Raw genomic sequence first — 12989 nt, 5'->3', positions numbered from 1 at the left:
GGACCAAAAAAAGTGATAAATCGGTCATAGGGGAATTTGGGGCTCACTGCACTGGCCGAGGATCCAGTGAGGTTCCAGTAATTTCACCGCGTCTCGAGTTTCATTCAGAAGCAACTGCTATGTGTTTTTTGTGTTTGTGTGTGGGTGTGTGTGTCTGTTTGTGTGTGTGTGCATGAGTTTTCATACGCATTCTTGTGTCACGGCTCATGATGCTGTGACTTGACGCTAATCCAGCCGAGCACCGCCAGGGGAAACGGCTACTTAATGCTGGCTCCTAACCACACCCAACCGTTTGGCGGACTGCGCAGGTTTCCATCTTCACTCCTCGCTGCCTTTTTCAGCTTTCTCTGTGTATCAGTGATCTTTCGAACTTTTTAACACTGCATCCTTATACAAAAAGGAATAAAACAAGACAATCGCAGGGTTGGAGGCAGAGAGAACATAACATCTTCTGATAGATATCGTGGCTCGAACTCGGTAATCATCATATAACATTAATCTGATCAGACGGACTCGTAAAACATTCAAATCTCTGTTAACCTATTTGGTTTTAATCACAGATTAAATGGTTAATAAACTCTGTTTATGATGCCATACTCAGAGCTTGGATCCATAAAATAAAGGTGTCTAAAACTTACCGACACACTAACAATTTCCTTGGTCTCTTTGTGCGGTTTACTGGCTTTTAAACGGGCAGCGTAAACAGCCTCTTAGGTACCTCAATAAACACCCGGCCTGTGTTCACTCGGCTCATACTATATTTTCAGAGAGAGCTTCCACTTCATTCTATTATGTCTTCACTGCTGATTGCGCTCTGATGTATTTTGTAACATATCTCCTCCCCATCTCATGCACAATTATGTCATTGCTTTTTAAGGTTCAAGAGACTGACATCCAATATTTGAGCTGCCAGACTTCATGTCTTTGACTCTGCTGGACAAAGTGATTCAACCTCTCAGAATCTCTTGGAAATATTTTTTGTTTAAACAAATCGCGTTCCAGCAAAACTAAAAATATCGGCGGCGTCTCGCGGCCCGCACAAGTTCGGTTTCCAAAATGTCAACTACAAAGTTTCCAAATCACGCTGATGTAGTGTTCAGATCTTAGCATGAGGTCGAAACTCAATGATTTGACTTCAGATCACTTATTTCATCCACAATCTCCATCAAGAAAATCTTGGCTTCTTTTTTTACTCTCTGTTCTTGGATAAAACAGCGTACAGACAAAGAGTTCACAGTCAGGAAAGCTGCATCGTTAGGGAGTTTAACCGGACCTGTAGCTTTCCTTCAAAACCACAAATGTTTGTTCTCTTTTATCTTTTTGAGAAACATTGTTGTAAAATAATGTGTGTGAGACGTTCACTTACATTTGCAAGGTGTTCAACGTCAAAAACTGTGAAAAAAGGCACTGAAGCGACCAGCTCTGATGTTTTTGTCCAAACATTTTACAACTAAACACTAAATTAAATCCTGTTTAGAAAAAATATATCTACTCTTTGCTTTTGAGTGTTTGCATTGCTTCTAAAAACTTACAGTATGAAGCTGGACATGGTGAGAAATGACTGACCCGATGGCATGTGGGGACAAAGTCCTCTCCAACCACAGAGTTCTGAATAAACAGCTTTCTGTAATCATTTGTTTTTTAAAACTACTGGGAGTGAAAACGCACAGGAGAGGTTTGAGGTTTCACCCTGAAACCAACAAGCCACCAGGCGATGAACGATTTAAGAAACATGTCTAACTGCATTTTCTTTACTACCAATATTGCATTTACAATTTAAACTGTTTACTATTAATTTCACTTTTAACAGCCTGTATCAATAGACTATTAAGGGGATTCATTCCTAAAGACTCAAGTTTCTCATCAAATACTACATTTTACAAGATTACATTGAAACACATCATATTAACGTTCTATTTCGCCTTCACCCAATACTCATTTGAATGCATAGGGCTTGAACGCATCATAATGTAACTCAATGGAACCTCAGTTCGTTAGCTGTTAACCCACTAAATGCTGCTCTATTTTCAGACTTTCTTTAATATGATGCAACAGTTTGACCACAGACAGGAAGCAAGGTTTACCTAATGCAGATGATGATGTACATTATGTGGAGGTAACAAGATCACATAGCATGAGAAAAACAAATTTTAAAGGTCAGCTTTTCTCCCCCCAATTTCCTTCTCTTTTCTCTTCTACAAAGCTTTGGAAAATTCATTGGAGTTTATTTGTAGATTGAAACAGCGGAGGAGAATGGCTTGTAAGTGTTTCCAGCCATTTGGGTTTTTCCGCGGTTTCCACTCACTTTTTTAAGTCTAGTCAGCACTTTTAGGACATATACCTTTCTTCATTGTCGACTTCTGGGCTTATGCAGGATTTCTCATTATCAGATTGTAAAAATTGCAGATGGCCAAAGTGATGATTAAAAAAAGAAGGAACAGGGATAGGAAACAGATAATGGTTATTGGTTCTGGACATTGAGCAGCACAACATCAAAAGTAGGATAAAGAGTTGGGTCGGATCTGACAAGAAGCTCAGTAAGACGAGAGTTACTGTGGGACTCGGAGCATTAGGCAGCTGGATAGCACACAAAGAGAAACTCTGTGAACCGAGACACTTGAGAGTCCCAGTCGAGTTAAAAACAGAATTTAAGGGAATATATCTTCCCATTCTGGAACGGCTGAAGTGGGTGTTGAGTCATTGGAGTGAAAAGAGGATGAGGAAATGTCGAGAAAACGGTGCCTGTGTGAAGACATGTCCCTCGAGGAAAAAGCAATAAAGACTTTGCTGAAAGGCCTTTCAGATTTACGAGCTACGGACAACAGATCTGCCCCGAGATTCTCAGCTGTAAGAAAGAGGGGATCGGAGAAGTGGAAACTAGCTTGTTGCAGGATAATACCACTGCAGCACTGTCACCGAGTCCGAGTCTGGCTGGAGTTGGCGGGGCTTGACTCAACCACCAATGGGAAACGCAGTCAGGCCAGCACAGTAAAATTCACCTCAGCGAACACAAGCTGCTTCCTCGTTGTGTCACTGGTGAACTTGGTTCATGGCAGGTTCTTTTTTTTCATGATCTACTTCTGTTTAAAGCTAAAATGACAGCAAGAGGTAACTATATGTGTTATGAGGCGAGGTTTCTCTTCATCTGGAAAGTTTCATCTGTGGTAACATTTTGTTAAAACCACAGCCCTTTGACCTACATGGCAACCAGAGCTGGTGAGTCTAGTTTTCTTTGAATCCAACAGTTTTCTGTCATTAGAGCTGCCTGCAACGTTTTATTTTCAGTGTCAGTGAATCTATTAGATACGACAATGTCTGTCAGTCCACCACTTTGGTCCAGAATAAATTTAACTACTGGATGTATTCCCATGACATTTTGTAGAAACACCCAGCCCCAGAGAATAGATTCTACAGACTTTTGCGATCCCCTGACTTGTACTGCAGCACCACCATGAATTTGGCATTCTTCAGTTCAGAATGACATGTTCAGACTATTGGAGGGATAGTAGTGACAAATGCTCAATATATTCAGGTTCCCTAGAAGATGAACCAATATAGACTTTAAGTAAAATGACCTTCCCATTCGAACTTGTGTGATTTTTGCAGTAACAACCAAAACGAGCAGTGGAGTAGTAACGTTACGAACATAGAGTAACATTTTACAACTTAATATTTCATCCTCACAGAGTAGGAAAGCACATTGCTTTCCCAAGATACGTGAGAACTCTGTTTGGCACATTTTGTGTAAATAGTGAAACATTAAAGGATGGTTATATAGCGAGTAGCTGGCTAATTAGCTAGCTTGCTAATTCCACCATGATTTTATGCTACACTGGATACAGAAAATGAGCTGATAAGCAAGCTGGTGGCCGGCAGCAGTGCTCAGTCTTAACGTTCCTTTTACATTTTACTTACTACACATGATCATTCTAGCATTGTTATTGCAAGCATGTTAGCTTGCTGATGTTAGCATTTAGCTCAAAGCAACACTTTGCCAAAGCAAATCGTGGCCTTAGACTCTTATCCTTTTTTTAAATGAATCCTAATGCAACCAGATCTGGTGCTTAAGACAACAGTTAAGAGCCTACTTCTGTCAGTGAGGAGTCACTGTGCTGCAGTCACATGTAAACATGTCCACTTGATCATGGAGAGGGCCCTCAGGCATGGCCCGGATGGGGCTTCGTTCTGAACACTGCTGGTTCCTCCAGCTGGGCCTACAACCTCAACAGCATCGCACACTCCGCTGCCCCACCTGTGACAATAAACAGCTTCATTACCTCCTCCCGTCCACTGACGCCATTTAATGCTTTCACTGGGATCATCCTGGGGACAGATCCAACCACACATGTACTGATCCCCCATGCATTTACACCCAACCCCCCCAAAGATGACCTGGTAACGAGAACGTCATACATTTTAGTTTATATGGAATTTTAGGATTGTTGTTAGCTGTTTATTAGGCACACAAAATCAGCTTTTTTCACTGATTCTTTCATTTGATTTGTTAGTTAAACCAAATTTTATATCCCAATATATATCACTGAAAATGTAAAGTATATCCATTGAGAAGTAAATGAATGGTCAGACAGATTAATTGATTTCAGATGTGTGAATGGTTCCAGTCCTGGTCAGAAAAGTCAGTTCTTGCTTTTCTCTTTTACAGCCTCTGGCGTATTTGTGCATTTATATATTTGTGGGTTTTTTTTCTCGTGGGACCATATTCATCCCGGTCCTCACAACGCCTGTAAGTCACACAGACTCATTAAAGTGATGGATTGGCTGCTCTGGGCTTTTGCTTTTTCCACCACTTTATTTACCTGTTTTGGGGTTTGCACTAGCGGCTGGTAACATGATCTTGCAGAATTCACAGGACATACGTCACTGTGTTCTGTATCTGGAGTTTCATGTCTCTGATCAACCAGCGATTCTTTTTCCGTGGCGGCGTAAAATGACGGCTCTGTAGGTTTAGGAGTGTTAAAGAGCCACACACGTGGTTTTCCTAAGCTGTAAATTTTATGGAAGATTTCTGATGTGGTTACAGATTTATACCCCCCCAACTACATTGGGCGCAGCAGCTGCAGGTAATTACTCACTCAAACGCCTGACTCTACCTCGACTTGTTCGCTCGCTGTGTCTCTTCGTCTCTTACTCCGCTGTGGCCTTTGCACTGCGTATACAGTCAGGTACTGTGTATGATATACAACTACTGTAAGTTGTCTCAATTGATAATAAGCACATACTTACAAAACATTCTCAGGAAATCTGATTTTTTGCACTAAAGCTCTTATCTAAATGAGGAAATGCACATTACTTTTGATTCGTCAAGTATAATTCACACAAAGCCATGTGGCTATTGAGACTATTTAATCATTTAACATTTTTTAGCGTGATATATATCATTATCAAGATATGAATTGACCTGTATTGTGTTAGAAGATTTTGGCCATATTGCCCAGCCCTGCATTCATTACGTATCACGGAGTGATGAAGCAATAGAACAGCACTTTGCTGTGAGTTTACATACAAAATGTATATTTACATTTTTTTCCTTTTCTAGTCTTTATTTGCATATTTAGTACTGAGGTAACCTAAAAGTACCTGAGATTAATCAACTTGTGTTTCTTTATTGTGATATTTTCTTTTTAGTGGTGCATCATGGGAGTTGACAGCGCATCTTCTAGCAACCATGGCTCTCAGTTATCCCCCAGAGATACCAGGCTGAGACACCGTCTCCATAAATAAATGAGCTGCAGTATCATTTTTAGTTTCTGAGCCAAAATCCAATTTCAGTTCGACTTAAAGTAAAGGACGTGACTATTTCCTGCAAACCGCTCGTGGTCGGGTCACGGTACCCGTCTACAAACCCGTGTCACCTCCGTCTCACCGGTCAACATGTTGCAGAGCGATAAATCAGTCGGAACAGGACCTTGGCAGCCCGTGGCGTTAGGTGCACTCAGTACACTCTCCCAGGCTGCACTGGGGTGAAGTCCCACCAATGCGCTCATGCCCATAACTCAACTGCAGCCAAACCAACTCATTAGTGAAACAATCCTCACCACGCACCGGAGTGTATGTGTGAGTGTGTGTAAGTGTGTGTGTGTGTGTGTGTGTGTGTGTGTGTGTGTGTGTGTGTGTGTGTGTGTGTGTGTCTGAACGAGCGAATGAGAAAGAACAGGGTGAGATTTCATGTTGTTCTGGAAGATTTGTCATCACAAGCTCAGAATGCATTATATTGTTACAATATCTCTCGTATTCCAACTACCTGTAACATTTTCCGATTTGCTAATATTTTCCATGATATTTTCCCACATTCGCTCAATCACTCCCGACACATTATCCAGCCTTTTTGCTCACACAGTATTCATTCACGTTACACAATATTCCAAACGAGTGCCCTTATTTAATGTGCTTATTAACCTTTATGAAAACAGACATGCTATGAATGTGTGTGTATGAGCAACACCTCAAAACTGACTGTGAAGACTTTAATGAGCAATGTTAGCCGCTCACTGAGCTCTCTGGCAAACGCAGTGCAGTAATCCATTTATAGACACTTTGCCTTTCTGTCCGACCTCGTCAATAAATCATTAAAACGTGTGGATGATAAAGCTCTAACACTCTGTGACACCAGCTCATTAGCATCCACATGTTTAGTTCTGATTAATGAACTGCTGAATCACTCCATATGAATCTTAATCTAAGGCTTAGAATAACATTCATATCGGGTGATTCAGCAGTTCATTAATGGAAATCAAGGGAAACAGAGCTGGGTAATACATTTGGCTTTACAAAAACATTCTGGTTCACATAGTGACCAACCCTTTAATAATATCTTTACATTAAAATCATAGAGAAATATTAATAACCAGTATATTGGACTGAATGACGAAAGCGTCAGATCAGAAACACATAAAGTTATTTTAATTTGACTTTAATTTGAAGTATTAGATGACGTACAGTAATTGTAAAAACTAAGCTTTTCAGACCATTGACATTATGACCTGGGTAGTAATTGCTGATAAGCAGGTAGGCTGGTTCCATAAAACGACTAGACTCATCCAGATTTTATCCATATATCTTTTAACTAATGATTAGATTTCCAACAAAGGCAGCAGCTATCAATTCTTTTTAGTAATTGAGTATTTTACTGATTTTTATCATCACTCATTTGATAAAAAATTGCTTTAAAAAAAGAAAGACATAAAACTTAAAACTAAAGAATATTGTAAAATAACAATAATAATACATAAAGTACATGTACAAGTTTTAACCAAACTACCGCTCAGGCATAAAGTAGGCCTTTACTCTCTTTGTGGCATTTTTAGAAAAATGTAGGCAACTTAGGGACAACATGACTACCCACCATATAGATTTAAGGCATGAAAAAAAAAAAAAGATTATAATCACTTTAAAAACATTTTTTATGAATGTTTGTTATTATAACATTATTGTGATTATTACATTATTTGAAGTAGTAACGATGGTAAATATATATTTTTAAAGACAGTAGTAATAGTGATAACTGTTTAATGTTTCCATAGTCATGAACCATCCTCAATTGATTAGCCTTCATAACTAGCCATTACACATAAACATAATTAATGTACATTCTTTATTAGCCTTCATCTGAACTAGCAGTCATATTGATTTACAAAGAAATGATAACGCCGAGGTAACGTTAGCAGAGAAACGTTAGCATTCCTCAGAGCGGGTTGTGAAGCATTGACGTTGTGCTATCATGGTTGGCTAGTTTGGTTCTAAAGTAGACACACTGTAAATAGTTTTGGTTTTATTCCAGCTTGATATTGTTCTTAACCTAGATCACTTAATGCTTTCTTAAACCAAGCTTCGATGCTAAAATCTTTTAGATGTTTCAGTCTTTCTTCCCACTCCTCATTCCCATGAGCTTCAGTTCAAGGGCTTATCGTTAGACTCCAGTGTCCAACATGCCCTCAAAGCCCTCCCCTCACAAAAAACAGATTCAACATCTCCAATTTTGGTTTTTAACTTTATGGGATGTGAGGTGCAGAACAGTCAGGACCTCACTGTGAGGGTGTTCCAGTTCCTCTCTTATTAATCTACCCCTATAAAGGCAATAGCAGAGGAAAAATCAAGTCATAACAAGGGTAAAGTTCACTTTTCCTGTCCTGTTTACATGAAGAATTTACTGCTATGACTTTGAACTAACAACCAAACAGTAAATCTTTCTCACTAGAACAAAGTAGAGGATCGCTGCAGGGAAGAAGTAAGTGTTCATCTCGTTATGAAGAGATTATTAGCTCGTGTTTCTCGTTGGGCCACAGACACGTTATTGTGCGGAGTAATTCTTAGTAAGGGTTCATTTTAATTGAATCCTTGCCTTCTGTTATTTCTTAACAGCGACTTTACAATGATTATGGATGTTTGAGTGTATGAATCAATTCAGCTTTCACTCTCTCACTCACACACTCGGGGCTGGACTCAATTATTTGGCCCAGTTGGGTTGATTTTGATTGTTGGACAAGCAAATGAGACACGACGTGGAAAAACATATCCCGTTTTATATGGCCCTTAAACAGCTTTTAGTGTGAGCTCTGCCTGCCCATTTGACTTGATGTATTGTTTGTGAAATTAATACAACCTTTTCCTTCTTTTAAAAGTCATTTCAGCTTCCTCTCCCTCTCTCCCCCTCTTTATTCATTGTTATGTATTTCTTGGCATGAGCGGAGCTGAGCAGCAAATACCTTGGTGATATAGTCACCGGGCAAATAAAAGTACATCGACAGAATAATGAAATGATTTCTGTGGTGGTTACAGCCTGCAGAGGCAACATTCATTGATCTATTGGGATACTGTGAAAGTGGCTTGCCATGTAACACATTGAAAATATTTGCAGGCGTCTGTGTCCACATTTTTCTAAATTTCATGTGGCACAAGTTTGTACGTATACTATATTGTTGTTGGAGAGTTCAGAGAAGGGTACCGGGTGTGAATGAGGGATATTGGTGGTGAAAGGCGCACCTTGCGAGTTGTTCCAGGCGTAGACTGTAGATAAGAAGTGGAAGTCGTCATCGTCACGTAACCCATTGGTTTGTGGACTGATGTCTGGAAGCCTCGTGTTCTGCAAGTACATTGTAGGCGTCTTGGAAGGAGATGAACTGAAGTTACCATATTTGGAATGCATAGGTTTGACTTAAAGACGCGGTATACGTCTCCTGTAGAGACCTGTCAATCACAACTTAAAGTATACCCTGCTTTATGGTCTATTTGACTCCAAATGGACCATCATTTACTAAATGAACATCATGCTGTATTGAAGAAGACTTGAAACTAGAGATTGAGACCATAAACTCATGTTTACAATGTTTACTGAGGGAATACATCAAGAGAGAAGTAGAGTCATTTTCTCATAGACTTCTATACAACCAGAGGAGTCGCCCCCTGATGGATATTAGCGAGAATGCAGGTTTTAAGACACTTCCGCATCGGCTTCACTCGGCAGAATCGGAGGTTGCCGTCTGGTTCTCGGTTTCCTCATCTGCCAATCCGGACACCAGTGGGATGCTGGTACACTTTTACATTTTTCTGTATACAGTTTACATGAACAGCTCAGTTTGGTCAGACAGAGCCCAGAGTTCCTCTTGTGTCCTTTAAAGTCGCTACAAGTACTGCTCTTGAACATGTCTCTTTTTCAAGTTAATTGCATTAATCAAACTAATTCAAGCCAACACGACACTTAAATTGTTTTACTTGACTGGAGCATAACGCCAAGCTAACATAACGAGGGGTCAACAGAGAGGGTTGGCATTGAACCATTTTGAAAAAACATTTCTTGAACTTTTTGATGAATAAAAAAGAAAGGACAGAAAAGTTTCCTGTCAATCCCGCCCATTGCAGAATGCTGCAGGGCTTTTAGACCAAATCAAACTGGTCATGGCACCAAGAGGAGGTGATTGCAGTCCTAACTAAGATACTCTTTACCTGGATATTACCAGACCTTCATGATCTGACCTAGTGACAGCTGTTGTAATACACAGCTCTGGTCACTAGCTGTGTTTGGAATTCATGGCAAGTGTTGCAGAGAAGCTCATACCGTGATGGAGAACCTGTGTGGAGAGGTGTGAAGGGAATGTTTTGATTTGTATTCACTCAACCAATCAGTGTCCCTCAACCTCACTCTGTAAATGGGATAAATTGTGAATGATGGATTTAAAATGATTGATATCTTCTAATTTTTGAGTTCTGGTTTCCAATCTCTATACGCTTAATATATCAGTTTGTCCAGAAAGTAGAAGTACTATTGAACCGACTAAAAGAGCTCTTGAGTCTGGCTGCCGTCCAAGCAGAACAAAACTTGTGGTTTTCTGTTCGCATGAAGTGGAGCTGGTCCACATTCTGGTGGGTTAAAAAATAATGAGAGGCTGACCGGGACAGAGTGTGCGGTGAAGATGCTGAGGTGAGGAAGGGGGAAAGGAGGGAAGCTGGAAAGGAGACAGGGAGCGTGGAAAAAGGAGTGGCAGAAAGCAAAAGGTCGCGGGGTGATGGACGGGCCACACACTCACCATGATGTAAGGAGAGAAGATGGGGAAGGAAACAGAAGGAGGTATTTTCTCTGGCAGAATGAATGAGGGTTTCATAGAATTGTCAAACAATGCTGATTACTAACCAAGCACTTAAACAAATAGTAAATTAATCAACTAGTCGTTCCACAGACAATGAATGAACTACTATTCAGATAAAAGGTGTCGGCATGCTCTGATGCTGTGCTTAGCAAAACAACATCTCAACCATTTCACATGTTTTCCGGCACTGAACTTAGTGGCGCTGACAATTTTTGTTTCTTAACAACAATTCGACAAAAAACACTCTTGGCCGGTTCTGCTTTTTTTTGTTAATGCTCATACAACTGATGCAACACCATTTGTTCCTCTAAAGAGAGATGGCTCAAATTTGCTCTGTTCTTATCAATTAGAGCATCATAAAAAGCAAGTGGAAAGGTTTTGCTCTTAGCTAAGGTGGAATAGTTAGATGATAACCAAATGCAATTAAGGGTTTAACCAAATGTCTGTCATCACGTTTTATGATGTCATCACCCAATAAACGTCAGAAGAAAAAGATATATTGTTATTGAGGTTATGTCGATGTAATTCATGGTGCTGTTAGATTGCTGCCGCCCCATTTAATACAGGTGTGTAGTTCTCTGTGAGGGCAAATATTTTTTTGACTGTAGTGAAAGGTTTTTTTTAAAAAGGTCAAATCCCAACAAATATGTATTAAAGCTTTTTTTTGTGATTTTTGGAAATGATAACATCCATCTTTTTCAATAACTTTTGACTTTCTTACTTCACAACAATCTGGAGTAATTGGAAATGTTTGGATCACACAAGTAGGAAATGATCCTACGCAGTAGTGATGGGGAGATTAATGGGAAAAGCTTTTTTAACCCTTTTAGATCACAGCATCTATTTAACAAACACATTTACAAACAATCTATCTCCTTGGTTATTTTTTTTTTTATCAAAATCCTATCATCTTCTCTTTCTGTAGAACAAAATATGCACTTTTGTAAGCCAATAACAATCAACTTCAACCAATGGTATCATGACATCCGTCCATCAATCAAACGTTTTGGGTGGTTTGTTGTGAGCAACAGTCCTCTGTAGCCTTCCAGACCTTTTTGGCTCAAGTTCTGTTTTGGAACAAAATCTCTCTTCCCGCTGACATTACAGGACGCTCCGAAGCTCCTCTGCCTCCTCCCTACTTGTTCTCTAAAAATATAAACAAATGGAAAAACCATTATTTTATGTGCATGGCGATGCAGCATCTTGTATTGGGTCTCTTTTGACTTTGGCTGTTAGTATAAGGAAATATCATGGGGTGTTTGTTGTGCAGTAAAGTTTGATGAAGGTCATAATCATCAGTTCAAGAGACTATATAATACATGAATGATGAATACATGTATAGGTGGGTCAACAAGCTGAGTCCACCTGCAGGGAACCGGCCAATTAACACGTTGACCTCAACCTCTGACGCGTAAATGCATCGTATCCCGCCGCCGTGCCACAAGCTAACGCCCCCCCCCGCTCCCCTGCAGAGGGAGGCTGGACGCCGCATAGTTTCCACTCACTTGTTCACTTACACTTACACAAATAATTAAAGGGCATGTTTTTTAAGGGGCTCCGGAGTGGTCCCCATGTCTTCCTGCCGGAGTCCCGCTGTCTGTTCTCAGCTGGTCTCTAATCAGAGGGACCACCGAGTCAGGTCAGTAACCGTTAAAGGAACAAACAGTGCTGACCCGGTTGCGTTAGAGGCCACTAGTTTGGATCGGACCCCTTTCCAGGGAAGAAGCATTCAATTCCGAGATGTAATGCGCAAGGAAAACTTTGTCAGATACTGTTTCAAGACGTCGGGGAAGTTATTCTCTTTGTTTTCATTCTGAAATTTTTGAAAATTAGTTTTGAATTGTGATCACACGGTCAGCTGTTTACAAACGTATTTGTCTCTGCTGTATGACGTGCAGATGTCACAGCAGAAGGGAGGGTTCGTCCGCACAGCATCATGGCTTGGTTTAAGACAAATACCTGCACCCATTGGGAACGCATTAGGAAGCAATGTGTTCATTCTTTCCGAACAGCGGTGATATACTCGTCTGGTATGGGCGGTTGTGTTCGGGGTGGCGGCCTCGGCCAAAACCCTTCTTAATAGGGGAGAGAGAATGAGAGAGCTCTGCTACTAGTTAGCATACATCTGTAGCTCCGGCGGACAAGAGCCGGACCTCAGAGGCCACAGCGCGGGCAGATGAATGTGGAGAAATGAAATACAGCAGCCGCACACACACACACACACACACACACACACACACACACACACACACACACACACACACACACACACACACACACACACACACACACACACGTCCAGGCATGCAGATGCTGATGGCAGAGAGAGGCCGGCGAGCCGCTTCGGCATCCGTTTGCGTGTCTGGTTTCTCCTGCTTTCATAAACTT

Source organism: Anoplopoma fimbria, chromosome 5 (genome assembly GCF_027596085.1).
Source record: "Anoplopoma fimbria isolate UVic2021 breed Golden Eagle Sablefish chromosome 5, Afim_UVic_2022, whole genome shotgun sequence".
In the NCBI taxonomy this organism is placed as follows: Eukaryota; Metazoa; Chordata; class Actinopteri; order Perciformes; family Anoplopomatidae; genus Anoplopoma; species Anoplopoma fimbria.
This window is presented reverse-complemented; position numbering follows the sequence as displayed.